The 12,043-nt window shown below is 54.7% G+C and overlaps 1 non-coding gene across 1 annotated transcript; it reads left to right on the forward strand.

The window, feature by feature from the left end:
* Positions 1-7,853: 7,853 nt before the first annotated feature.
* On the forward strand, positions 7,854-7,926 carry TRNAQ-CUG. Its single transcript has one exon. It is a non-coding gene; the product is annotated as a tRNA-Gln (tRNA).
* Positions 7,927-12,043: the final 4,117 nt, after the last annotated feature.

A 12,043-nucleotide genomic window follows, 5' to 3' on the forward strand; every position in this document is an offset into this window, starting at 1 on the left:
AAGCACAATTTGAGGAGTTCAGTAAGTCAGACATAGGTTAGGGGTTTGCTATAGAAGTGGATGGGTGAGATTGTGTGGCCTGCGTTGTGAAGGACGTGGGACTAGATGATCATTATGGTCCCTTCTGGCCTTCGAGTCTATGAGCCCATGAGACCATGGGAGGGTGGGGAGGAGCTGTGAGGCCGGCGGGTGTGTGCGGTGCAGGGCATTTGGAGTGTGGGTGCTTCTGGGGGGCCGGGGGGTGCCTGGGCTGCTGCTGCGGCTGCCCCCGCCGGGTCTGTATGGGGAGAGATCTGCATTAGGCCCCTTTGTGCCCAGCTCTGGGGGCAGGGAGGTTCGGACTCTCCCAGGAGGAGAAGGGGATTGGCAGAGACCCAGCCTGGGGTGCAGGAGGAAGGGGTGGGGTGGAGGGAGACATGTCGGGTGGGGGTGGGGTGTGTGAAATGTTGGTCCAGGAAACTGAGTCACTCCCAGGACATCGTGTGCAGGGGAGCACAGGGGCAGGAGAGAGCCCCAGCCCCAGAGAGAGCCCCAGAGGGATATTGGGGGTAGGGAGGAGATGGCAGAGGAGACACCCATCTCCATAGACCCCCAGAGGCAGGAAATGAGGGGAGAAGGGGGGAGGGAGGGATCCAGCCCTATAGACCTGTAGGGGCAGGGAGATATTGGGGGCAGGAGGGTTGGCAGAGACCCAGCCCGGGGTGCAGGGGCAATGGGGCGGTTTGGAAGGAACTGGGGAGGAGAAGAGACACATGGCTGGACAGGAAACTGACTCACTCTGAATACATGCAGAGCAGGGCAGGGCGGAGGAAGAGCACGCTGGGCCCAGGGTAATTTCGGGGGGGTCTGATTCCCCACTCAGCCGGGGGGCTCCCCTCTGGGCTGAGGAGCCCTGGGGTGGGGCAGGTACAGGGGCTCTGTGTGTGTGTGTGTGTGTGTCAGGCTGGGGGAGCTGCCTGGGCAGAGGGGCTGGAACCAGGGGCAGCTCAGGCACCAGCACACCAAGCACGTGGTTGGGGCGGCAAGCTGCAGGGGCGCTCTGCTGTTCGCTGCGAGGGCAGCAGGCACCCCAGCCCCTCCCCACTCTACCCCTCCCAGAGCTGGGGAGAACCCAGGAGTCCTGGCTCCCAGCTCTGCCCCTCCCCACTCTACCCCACCCCCTCCCAGAGCTGGGGAGAACCCAGGAGTCCTGGCTCCCAGCCCTGCCCCTCCCCACTCCACCCCTCCCAGAGCTGGGGAGAACCCAGGAGTCCTGGCTCCCAGCCCTGCCCCTCCCCACTCCACCCCCTCCCAGAGCTGGGGAGAACCCAGGAGTCCTGGCTCCCAGCCCTGCCCCTCCCCACTCTACCCCCTCCCAGAGCTGGGGAGAACCCAGGAGTCCTGGCTCCCAGCCCTGCCCCTCCCCACTCTGCCCCCTCCCAGAGCTGGGGAGAACCCAGGAGTCCTGGCTCCCAGCCCTGCCCCTCCCCCACTCTACCCCCCTCCCAGAGCTGGGGGCGAACCCAGGAGTCCTGGCTCCCCCATATTTCCATATGGCTCCATCCAACAGCCCCGGGTGGGAGACAGGAGGCCAAGGGAGAAGCAGGCGGGGCAGGGCCAGGCGAGACCCGGGACACGCGAGTTCGCGTCAGGAGCCGGAGGGCGGGGCTCTCTGGGGCAGGGCTGAGGAGTTGTGAGGGAGGTGTCAGGTTGACCCAGGGACCCGCCCTTCCCTGGGCTCGAGAGGACGGAGGTGCCCGGGGCAGGCTGGGAGTTGTAGTTCCTGGCTCGTCTCAGAGCGGAAGTGCGCCGGTTGCTCGGACAACGCGCTCCCTCCCGGTGCACTCTGGGAGCGTAGTTCTCTGTCTCTCTCACGCGCGGCCTCTATTGCAGGAGGGCCGTAACTCGTCCCTTCGCCGCGCCCCTCCCGCTCCTGATTGGCGGAGAGCGCGGGACAGAGACTCGGCGCGCGGGGGGAGGCCCCGGGTCCCTCGCCCCGCGGCTCCCCCCCCCCCCGGCGCGCTGCGGCCGTTGGGATCCGTGGGATCCGGGCGGGGGGGGGCTCGGGGCAGAGGCGGGAATTCGGTCCCGGGGGCACCGGCGGCGGGTGCCGCTGCGGCGGTAACTCGCCAGCGGGGTCCTTCCGCCCGGAGCGGAGAAGCTCCTGGGCCCGGCCCGCAAGGGTTTTCCAGGCCCCCCGGGGCGAGTGAAGGACCCTGCTCCAGGGGCCCCGAAAACTCCAGTGGGGGCCCCTGTGGGGCCTGGGGCAAACTGCCCCTCCTGCCCCCCCCCCCGGGCGGCCCTGCCCCACATACCCCCCAGTCACTCATCACACGCTGAGCTAGTTCTTCAGGGGCCCCACTGCCCATCCAGGAGCCCCGTGGGCCTGTGGCCGGGAAGTGAGGGAAGCTCCCCCTTGGGCTGGGCTGGGGGTGGGTGTGACTCTTTTCCTGCCTTGTGTGTGCTGGGCTCACCAAGGCTGTTTGCTCCCTCGGGGTGGGGGGTGGTTTTGGCCACAGGTGACGTGGTTTGGTAGCCCGGTGGATGCTGCGGGGTGTCTGGAATGGGGCGTGTGTGTTCCCATCGTGCCCCTTCCCCTCTGCCTGCAGAGCTGAGCACAGACAGGCCTGAGGGGCAGAGCAGGAGCTCTGGGAAGGAGAAGAGCAATATGAAGATGGAGTCTAAGACGAGGCCAGGTGACTTCTGTGGAGGGAGACGTGCTGGACAGCGCCAAGGATTGGGGAGACAACCAGGTGTGAGCCCAGGCTGCAGATTTCTAATTGTAGCTGTGATGGCAGAATGGGAGGAGGTTGAAGCCGGAGCCCTGGGGTGTGGGAGTAGTGAGAAGAGGAGCCTCGCCACCGTTGCTTTTTCTTTTGTGTTGTGTTTCATACCAAGAGAAAATAAATCGCGGGACGGAGTCCAGCCCTGAGGTGAGATGGAAAGTGGCGAGAGCAGTGACTGCGTGAATCCTGTTGATGCCAGGCAAGACCTGCCCAGCTGGGATCAGAGTAGCTGTCTCTGTCGGTGAGATATGTATCTGGTTTGGGAAGGGCTCTGGTCACAGTCCTCCTGGCTCCAGGCAGGGACTTCCCGTTACCTGGGTGTGGGTTTCCAGACTAGCTGTGGCTTCAAGGGAGATGATGTTGCCATTTGCGAGGGCTGATCATCTCTGGCCAGGAGTGGTGTGTGCTCCCGAGCAGAATGTTGGATCCATGAGGTGACTCCCTGTTCTGAGTTTCTTTCTTCCTCCGAGGTTTCTCTATGTTGGCCAACTTACACTCAAACTCTCTCTCTCCTTTCATGGACACCTGTCATGTTCAGTTGCCTGCATCCTCTTCCTCTGCTCCCCCTCCCCCAGTCTCCTATGGGCTCAGTTGGATCCATCTGCCCCGGGCAAGGTCTCTGCCATATTGGAAAGGATGTGTCCTGCCTGCCAGGATAAGGGGTTGCTCTTCCAACCCTCTATCTTCAGGAGACCTCATTGGTGTAACTGGGTCACAGCATGAGTGGCCAGTCATGTCTTTGGGGCTGTGGGGTCTGAGACTGAGAGGGTGGGCTCGTGGTCATGGCTTTGGGCACAGGAGAAGTGGGGCTGGGATTAGAGATTCCCAGAACCCTCCTTATCACCCGCTAGCTCCATTACTGCATCACCCAAAAGCCTCACTCAGGGTCCACTATGCCTCCTTGTGCTGGGCACTGCAGGGACACTCAGAGGACAGCAGGATGCATGAGGAAATAGATGAGTGTGTGAGGCAGATGGGTGAAGGGGGGTGTGTGGCATACATTGGGGACGGATGGGGGTTGAGAGTTGGACGGACAGCGGGACAGATGGAGAGCTGCAGGGACGGATGGTGACGTCACAGGCTGGACTTGTGATGGGTTCAGCTCATGGCCGCTGGCCCTGTCATCTCCTGCCCCCATCTGCCCGTCTGACTCTGCCCCTGTCTCTCGCAGGCAGCACTCAGCAGAGTCTGGCCCTGTCGTTACACTGGTGCCTACATCCAGTGTACACCTGTGTGTTATGTGCTCCTGGAGAGCTCAGGCGGGGACAAGCATGCGGCTCACGGCTGCTGAACCAGCTACTCCAAAACTGCCACAGATCTCCCCCTCCTTGGGCAGCAAGACCCTGGCTGGGGGGTTCCCTGTCCCTCCTCGCTGCCAACGCATCCTGCTCAGCACAGAGACCGAGGTCACCTGCCTCCGCCCAGCCTCTGGCTGGAGCTGCTCCAGCCCAATTGCTGGTATCCAGCCTGGCCGGAGTTGGTGCGATGTCCTAGCGGAGTCCGTTCTTTCTCCCCGGTAGATGACGATTTTCCCCACTGCAGTTAGTTGCTCTTTCTCTGCTTCCCCATAGCCCCTCCCCAGTGATAGTGACCCCTGCTGGCCAGGCACGAGAGTGTCCTGTAGGGGGCCTCCTTGTAGGAGCAGTGACTCCTGGTGGTGAGGGGCAGCAATGCCTGGCATGTATCCCCCCTAGCATTGCTGCAGCGACCCCTGCTGGCCACTGAGGACAGTTGCCTATGTGACCCCACCATTGCCATTGTGCCTGTGAGCGCTGGTGGGTAGGTGAGGCAGCGCCCTGTATGTATATGAGCCATTGGGGCAGTGCCCTCTGCATAGCCCACTCTCATCTCGGTGACTCGTGTTGTCCCAGTGGGGCAGTCCCTGTGTATTTAGTCCCCCAACCCCTGCCTTGGGCCAGTGACCACTGGTAGCCAGAGGAATCAGTGCCTGAGGTGTGTTTTCACCTCCCCCAAGGTGGCAGGGTGCCTGGGTCGCCGTGTCAGGCAGTGCCCTCAGTATCTTCCAACCCCTTTGTGGCAGTGAGCCCTGCTCCTGGTGTGTGTCACTCCCCCACTAGGGATGTGCACTGGTGGCCAAGTATGGCAGTGCCCTGTGTGTAGCCCCCTCTCTCCCTGCCCCTGCCCCCCAGGGTGACCAGATAGAAAGTGTGAAGAATCGGGATGGGGTGGAGGGTAATAGGCACCTACATAAGAAAAAGCCCCAAATATTGGGACTGTCCCTATAAAATTGGGACATCTGGTCACCTATCCCTTCTACCCTGAGCCAGGTATGGCAGGCACTGATCCCTGGCATCTCTGTGGGGCAATACCCTCTGTATATCCCCCAATTGGGGCAGTGACCCCTGTTGGTCAGGTGGGGCAGTGCCCTGTGTGTTTGTCCCCCCCTATTTAGGTAGTGACCCCTGGTGGCTAAGTGAGGCAGTGGCCTTTGATTTCCTCTTCTCTCCCCAGCCCCCTCTCTCTCTGGGGTAGGGCCCCCAGTTGGGGCACTACCCGATGTGTATCTCTACTAATTGGAGCAGTGACCTCCCTGTGGTGCCCTGGTGTGGCAGTGCCCTATTGATATCTCCCTCCCTCTCTCCCCACACCCTGGTGGTAGTGGCCACTTCAGTCAGTGGCCTGTTTATCATCCCCTGCCCCAAACCACCACCATTGCAGCAGTGGCCCCTGGTGGCCATGTGCGGCAGTGCCCTGCATGTATCCCCACAACCATTGCTGCAGTGACCCCAGGTGCCCAGTTTGAGTAGTAGCCTGTGTGTACCTCATCTCTTGGGGCAGTAACGTGTGGGGCCACGTAGGGCAGTGGCCTGTATGTACCATCTCCTCTGGAGCAGTGACCACTGGTGTCTTGGTGCTAAGATGCAGCCACCTCTGGGGTACATGGTGGGGCTGTTTACAGGACAGTGGGGACAGGCCCCCCCGTTCCAGGAAGCAGGGAATGTCTGGTGTTCAGGGCAGAGCGTTCCACCTTCTATTGAACTGTGATGCTCTGAGCACCTTTCCCTGCATGAAGAAGACCCTGTGTGGCTCCAAAGCTGGTCCAGTAACAGGTATCACCTCACCTGCCTTGTCTCCCTGGTATTCTGGCCAGTGTCCAACTTCCCCTTCGCTGTTGGTCCTCAAACCTCCTCCAAGCAACCCCCCCCCCCAGTCTCTTAAGATGCCAAACCTCCCCTGGAGCCCAACCCGGGGGGGGAGGCACCCCACCTGAAAACCCTATGGCACCATGGGAGTGGTAGTATCCACTGCCTCCATCTCCCACCAGCCAGGACAGGCCCCACAGCACCATGGGAGTGGTCGTGTCTCCTGCTTCCATTTCCTGACAGCCGCTGCCAGGCAGGGCCCAGACTTCCCGTTTCTGGTGCGAGTCCGGAAGCAGATGCTGCCATGAGGCGATGCTGGGAAGGGTGGTGCTGGTGTCAGGAGAAAGCAGGAGGAGTAGGTGGGGTCTGTGCTACTGTCCCCCTAATCCCTGCTCCCCCCCCTCTGGCACCCAACCCTGAAGCTCTGCACCCCTAACCCTGTGCCCCCTCCAGTTCCCCTAACCCCTGCCTCCTCCCGCACCCGTAATCCCTGCACTGTGCCCCCTTTTCCCCTAACCCCTGCACCCCCTCCTGTGCCCACTTGGGGAAACTGACCTGGATGCACAGAGTAGCTGGCATTGCTGCTCGCTCCCCCGCTGCCCCTGAACACTGCTCCTCCGCACATCGCTAGGGGGCTGTGAGAGGGGGGCACGGAGGAACATTGGGGGGAGCAGTATCCGCTCATCACCGCTATCTCCCCCTTCTCTTCCCCTCCCTCCCCCCATGCTCCTGTGCCGGGAGGGAGCAGGGAGAAATCTGGGCACCACCCCAAGCAGCACTCCCCTGCCAGCCGGGAGCAGTTTCTGACTTTACACCAGCAGCACACACCTCTCTGCTACCGTACAGCACCGCCCTTGACCATGGTACCCCTGGGCAATTCCCTGGTGGCACCCACCCCAAAGGCTGGCCCTGGCTATGGGCTTCAGAGGGAGTGAGCAGACCAGGCGGCCATGGAGAGGTCCAGCCCCTGTTCTCCTCTCCGAGCTGCTAGCAATCAGAGGCCAGGGACATGCTTCCATGCTGATGACAGGTACTGCTCGATAACGATGCCACCAACCGAAGATTGATTTTCCTGTCTAGTGGTTCAGGTTCTGTAGTGTCTGCATCAGAGTGTTGCTCTTTGAGGACTTCTGACAACGTTTCACACCTCGTCCCTCTTGGATTTTGGAAGGCTCTTCAGATTCTTAAACTTTGGCTCGGCGCTGTAGCTGTCTCTAGAAATCTCACGTTATACCTTCTTTGCGTTTTGTCAAATTTGCAGTGAAAGTGTTCTTAAAGTGAACAACATGTGCTGGGTCATCACCCAAGACTGCCATAAAATGAAATATATGGCAGAATGCGGATAGAACCATGGAGCAGGAGACATACAGTTCTTCATCAAGGTCTTCAGTCACAAATTAACACGTTATTTTTAACGAGCATTATCAGCATGGAAGCATGTCCTCTGGAATGGTGGTTGAAGTATGAAGGCATATGGATGTTAGCATATCTGGCACGTTAATACCTTGCAACGCTGGCTACAAAAGTGCCATGAGAGAGCCTGTTCTCACTTTTAGGTGACGTATATAAGACACGGGCAGCATTATCTCCAGGAAATGTAACCAAACGTGAGTGTCTCCGCGCTTCGCTGAACCCGAAGTAGGACTGACTGGACTCTAAAGTTTTACATTGTTTTCTTTTTGAGTGCACTTATGCAACAAAAAAAAATCTACATATGCAAGTTGCACTTTAATGATAAAGAGATTGCACTATAGTACTTTATATTTTACAGTGTAAATATTTGTAATAAAACTATATATAGTCAGCACTGTACACTTTGTATTCTGTGTTGTAATTGTGTCAGCAACCTGCCCAGTTGCCTCGCTGCCAGGGGATGCAGACATTTCTGTAAGGCACATAAAGGGGCTATTTGGTGTTGAAGCAAATGCGAGGAATGTGCATTTATGAGATGGAAATTCCCTCTCTTCAGTAGCTGTCCATCAGGGCCCCAGTGGCCTAATGGATAAGGCATTGGCTTCTGAAGCCAGAGATTGTGGGTTCAAGTCCCATCTGGGGTGAAAATCTACTTTCTTCCTGTATATTGCAAGGAAACCTTGGCCTTTATATTAAACAAGGAAGCTGGGAGATGTTTGAGCACAAAGTCCTGGATCTTGGGAACAATCACCAAGGGATATTAGAAGGCTCAGTCTGGTGACCTAATGGATGCAACCACACCTCCCCATCCCAGGGTAGTCCCATCTGAGAACCAGGATCCATGGAGCAACATTCCCCTCCTGCCCTGACAGGTGGGCTGTGCAGATGATGGTGGAGGGCAGCAGGAGAGGAGGTTGCACTAGTGCTGCCTGGGCTGTATCTGCACCAAAGATAAATGGAGGTCATGCAGCCTGTGCCTGAAACTCCACAAGTGCTATGTTCACTCCCAGAACAAGTCAAATCCTGCACCAAGGATGGTGAATTCCCATGTGAGCACACAGTGCCCCTGTCCACCACACATGCTGCACACACATCAACTGCACCAAAGAGACACAAACTGCACACTGAGGAGACAGCTGGTTTGTTTCCAGGTTGCTTTTATTTCCACAGGGACTGAAGTGTGGGGTCTCTTCTTTGTCCGTGGGCAGAAACGCAATGGAGGAGTATCTCACATCCCTTAGCTGCCAGGTGACAGTGGCAGGAAGAAAATGCACTGCAATGAAATTTAAAAAAACATAAATAATTTAACAATGAGAAGTAATTAAATAAAAATAATCCAATGGACGCACATGCCGGTGGCTTGTTCCCAGCCCAGAGAGTGAGAAGCAGGGAGTGTGTGAAAGGCGGGTGGTTAAGTCTGAGGAGCATATTCATAGTTTGTATAAGTTAAATTATAGCAGACCGCTACAAAATACTCCATTTGGTAACATCAGTACAGAATATAGAAATCTACAAGCAATACAGCCATACACAGTTAAGACAGGGTGTCCACTTAATACCAGAGTTCCCACAGCCAAATAGCTGGAAGTCCCTTCACAGTCACTGCTAAACAAAACAACCTTGTGCAGAGCCAAGAGCAGCCCTGCTGTGCCATTAGGAAGGCCTGCAGGAGACGCAGCAAATCCATCTAGATTCTGTGCTTCTGCTTAGTAGTTACCAAGTGTGATCAATGAAAGGGTAGGTGGGTAGCTCCCTTTTTTGGACACCCAGCCAGTAGCTATAAAATTCCTCTGAGGCCTTGTCTACACTATGACTTTAGGTCGAATTTAGCGTTACCGCCATTTAACCCTAGACCTATGCACGACAAAGCCCTTTTTTCAACTTAAGGGCTCTTTAAATCGATTTCTTTACTCCACCTCCGACGAGGATTAGCACTGAAATCAGCCTTGCTGGGTCAAATTTAGGGTAGTGTGGACGCAATTCGATGGTATTGGCCTCCAGGAGCTATCCCAGAGTGCTCCATTGTGACCACTCTGGACAGCGTTTTCAACTCAGATGCACTGTCCAGGTAGACAGGAAAAGGGTCGCAAACTTTTAATTTCATTTCCTGTTTGGCCAGTGTGGCGTGCTGATCAGCACAGTTGACCATGCAGAGCTCATGCAGAGCTCATCAGCATGATGTGCACATTGCCAGGGCACATTGCCCGGCCTGTACTCTGTGAGAAGTCTATGACCATGTCTATGTCCTCATCACTCTTGTCACCGCACTGCTGTCACCTCCTTGCCTGTTTTCGCTTTTGCAGATTCTGGTTCTGCACTGAGAAAAGGCGTGAAACAATTGTCTGCCATTGCTCTGATGGAGGGATGGGCGACTGATGGCATGGCTTACAGGAAATTAAAATCAACAAAGGGGTGGCTTTGCATCAGGAGAAACACAAACAACTTTGTCACACAGAATGGCCCTCTCAAGGATTGAACTCAAAACCCTGGGTTTAGCAGGCTGTTGATTTCACAAAACAAAACAGGTCAATTTCTTGTTTTGATTCATCTAGTTTTTACATCTTAGGCTGGTAGCAAACAGTACAGTACAACTGCTAGCCATTGTCATCTCCTGGTTGCTTGGCAGAAGATGGGAATGACCTGGCTGAGTCACTCCCATGTCTGTCCATGCGCCCCAACTGACCTCAGTGAGATCAGCTAAAAGCAAGAACTATTAACACAGAATTCTGTTCAAAGCCAGAGAAGTCTTTCAGCCTCCTTCCTCTTGCCGGTTTCTCTCCTTCCTTCTGTTCAAAGACAGTTCCCTGTACACTCCTAGTTTGCACAAACCCACCCACTGACCTGTGACTAACAATCTCTCGCTGCTAACTCTTCCAGGAAAACAGGCCAAAGAAAGTGTCTGCAAGCGCTGCACCGCAGCCCCAATACTCTTTTCAGTTCCTTCCCACAGAACTTTCACTCCAGACCAGTCCAGTGCCTTGCTGTTGCTTGTCTAACCACTGCCAGAGGCAGTGGTTTCCCAAGGCATTGAAATTAGGGGGTGTTCAATTTACAGGGGGTGTCAGGACCAATGAGATATATAAAGAGATATGAATAAAGTAAACGTTTTGTTAGGATTATGCAAATTTAACATAAGAATAATGCAAGTTACACCAAAACACATAACAGGTCTAGATTTCTAAAAAATATAATTTTTTTAAAAGTATTTAATTTAAATTGACTTTTGAAAAGTAAGCCATCATGGTGAAAGAGGAAAGTCCTCTCATGGATCAGTAACTGGTTAAAAGATGGGAAACAAAGGGTAGGTATAAATTATCAGTTTTCAGAATGGAGAGAGATAAATAGTGGTATCCCTGAGGGGTCGGTACTGGGACCAGTGCTGTTCAACATATTCATAAATGATCTGGAAAAATGGGTAAACAGTGAGGTGGCAACATTTGCAGATGATACAAAACTATTCAAGATAGGTAAGTCCCAGGCAGACTGAGAAGAATTACAAAGGGATCTCATAAAACTGGGTGACTGGGCAACAAAAATGGCAGATGAAATTTAATGTTGATAAATGCAAAGTAATGTACATTGGAAAACAATCTCAACTATACATACAAAATGAAGGAGTCTGAATTAGCTGTTAACACTCAAGAAAGATCTTGCAGTCATTGTGGATAGTTCTCTGAAAACATCCTCTCAGTGTGCAGCGGCAGTCAGTGATTCCCAACATTCTGTTTGCTTTTTAAAAAAGAACAGGAGCACTTGTGGCACCTTAGAGACTAAGGCTATGGTTACACTTGCACTTCAAAGCGCTGCGGCAGCGCTTTGAGCGCTAGTGTAGTCATAGCGCCAGTGCTGGGAGAGAGCTCTGCCAGCGCTGTCCATACTCCACCTCCCTGTGGGGAATAACGTACAGCGCTGGGAGCCGCGCTCCCAGCGCTGGGGCTTTGACCACACTGGCGCCTTGCAGCGCCGCAATTTGCAGTGCTGGAGAGGGTGTGTTTTCACACCCTGCTGCAGCGCTGCAAATTTGCAAGTGTAGCCATGCCCTAACAAATTTATTTGAGCATAAGCTTTCGCGGGCTACAGTCCACTTCATCGGATGTAGCCCATGAAAGCTTATGTTCTTTTTGCAGTACAGACTAACACGGCTGCTACTCTGAAACCTTCGCTTTTTTAAGAAAGGGGAGGCAGTGACCATGAGATGGTCGAGTTCAGGATCCTGACACAAGGAAGAAAGGAGAGCAGTAGAACAGAGACCCTGGACTTCAGAAAAGCAGACTTCAACTCCCTCAGGGAACTGATGGGCAAGGTCCCCTGGGAGAATAACATGATGGGGAAAGGAGTCGAGGAAAGCTGGCTGTATTTTAAAGAAACCTTATTGAGGTTGCAGGAACAAACCATCCCGATGTGTAGGAAGAAAAGTAAATATGGCAGGCGACCAGCTTGGCTTAACAGTGAAATCCTTGCTCGTCTTAAACACAAAAACAGCTTACAAGAAGTGGAAGATTGGACAAATAACCAGGAGGAGTATAAAAGTATTGCTCAGGCATGCAGGAGTGAAATTAGGAAGGCCAAATCACACTTGGAGTTGCAGCTAGCCGGAGATGTTAGGAGTAACAAGAAGGGTTTCTTTAGGTATGTTAGCAACAAGAAGAAAGTCAAGGAAAGTGTGGGCCCCTTGCTGAATGAAGGAGGGAACCTAGTGACAGAGGATGTGGAGAAAGCTAGTGTACTCAATGCTTTTTTTGCCTCTGTCCTCACAGACAA

This window comes from Mauremys reevesii, linkage group 17, assembly GCF_016161935.1.
Source record: "Mauremys reevesii isolate NIE-2019 linkage group 17, ASM1616193v1, whole genome shotgun sequence".
In the NCBI taxonomy this organism is placed as follows: domain Eukaryota; kingdom Metazoa; phylum Chordata; order Testudines; family Geoemydidae; genus Mauremys; species Mauremys reevesii.